The 1,842-nt window shown below is 44.4% G+C and overlaps 1 pseudogene; it reads left to right on the top strand.

Annotated features, from left to right (window-relative positions):
- Window positions 1-512: 512 nt before the first annotated feature.
- On the top strand, window positions 513-1,411 carry LOC117379862 (hydroxycarboxylic acid receptor 3-like; annotated as a pseudogene).
- Window positions 1,412-1,842: the final 431 nt, after the last annotated feature.

The raw sequence follows: 1,842 nt of genomic DNA, 5'->3' as shown, positions 1-1,842 counted from the left end.
AGAAGCTATTTTTGTTAGGACAGAGAATCCTTCCTTAAACAGAAATGGGGGCCTGAGACATAATCTCTCCCCCATTTATAACACCATCCTCAGACCCAGAACAATGAGAACAGTAGCAGGGTCGTTAAGGGCTGAATAGGGTAGTTTTACCTGAAACTGGAGACAATAGCTCTTTACAGTTTCAGTGTGGTTAGCCTCTCCCCTCAGATAGATTTAAAGGCAGTGGCCACCAGCAATCTGACCAGAACAGAAGAAGCGGCTTGGATGAGCAGCGAAACGTCTTCACTTCTACAAGATTTGTCCAGTTGACAGATTTAACTTCACTTTGCTATGGATCGGACCTGGACGACTGAGGGTCTACACAGACGTCATTTTATAATGTTTGGGTGACATCATGGGCCAGACGATGAGGAAGTGCAAGTAATAGAAGGTGGTGAGAACAGACGTGTGAAGGAGGAAGCAGTGGTTTCCTTTTTCAGTTTGTGCTGCATCAGCAGAGAGCACGCTTCAAGATGAATTGCTCCTATAACAGTACCATGCTCAGCTCTGTCCTCCCTCCAGTCCTGAGCATGTGGCATTCACTTTGGGAGTCATGGGGAACGGCTTTGCTCTATGGATCTTCTGCCTCCACCTAAAGCCCTGGAGGAGCAGCATGATCCTGCTCTTCAACCTGGCTCTGGCTGACACTCTGCTCCTCATGGCCTTACCATTCCGAATCAGTTACTACAGCTCCAACTTCCAGTGGAAATTCGGAAGCACCTTTTGCAACATTTGTCACTTCCTTGTTGGTGTGAATCGTTGCGGGAGTACGTTGTTTCTAATAGGGATTGCGTTGGACAGATACATGCGTGTGGTTCATCCTCATCACCCTGTTAACTCTATGAGCGTCTACAAATCTGCCTGTGGAGTCACGGTTCTCTGGCTCCTAACAGTCGTGGTGAGCATCTTCTTCACTTTACACAAATACAATAAGGGCTACTGTGGAGACTTCAGCAGCCAGTGTGAACGGAACCACACCATGTCCGGGCAGAGACTGGGATTTCTGTTAGCGTTCTATTTGCCTTTCCTGGTGATTCTGTTCTCTACAGTGAGTATCGTCCAGCACCTGCGGCAAAGGCGGATCGCCCAACACGCCCAAGTGAAAAAAGCATTATCGGTCATGATATCAATTGTCATTCTCTTTGCCGTCTGCTTTCTTCCAAGTAACATTACCCAGCTCGTGATTTGGATTAAAGCGAGAACCATGGCAACACAGAGCTGTGCAGAAATTGAACAGATGGCAATAATCTATTCTCTGACTGTGAGCTTGACCTACCTGAACAGTGCGATGGATCCAGTGGTATACTTCTTCTCCAGCTTCGAGTTCAGGAGCAGGTGCAAGAACGCGCTAGGTCTACATAGTCGTCCTTGAATTCAACTGAACAAAAAGAGCCAGATGCTCTAGGCAGGAGATCAGACCTGTTGGGATCAAAATGGGGGTAGGTCTACAAGGTTAATATCTATCAAATTGAAATTACAAGTTGAATGGATGCAATTAGCAAATTGCAAAGGTTGCAGTCATATTCTGCATAAAAAACTGCTAACTGTAGTTTAAATATGTACAAACATGTTCTGAAATGTCCCTGTGTGTCCATGTGGTCTCGTTCTGCATAAAAACGTCTAACCCTGTAGTTTAGATCTGCACAAACATGTTCTGAAAAGTGATTCTTGTATTAGTTTGTCGGTTCAAATTCCAGATTCTGGATGATTAAAATGTGAACTTTGAACAGATGTCATTATTAAAACATAAATCACATATCTGATCACAATCGAAATGCCTGTCAGAATATATATATATATATA

Source organism: Periophthalmus magnuspinnatus, chromosome 13, assembly GCF_009829125.3.
Source record: "Periophthalmus magnuspinnatus isolate fPerMag1 chromosome 13, fPerMag1.2.pri, whole genome shotgun sequence".
In the NCBI taxonomy this organism is placed as follows: Eukaryota; Metazoa; Chordata; class Actinopteri; order Gobiiformes; family Gobiidae; genus Periophthalmus; species Periophthalmus magnuspinnatus.
Note: the sequence above shows the minus strand (reverse complement) of the source record. Positions and strands in the feature narration are given on the sequence as shown.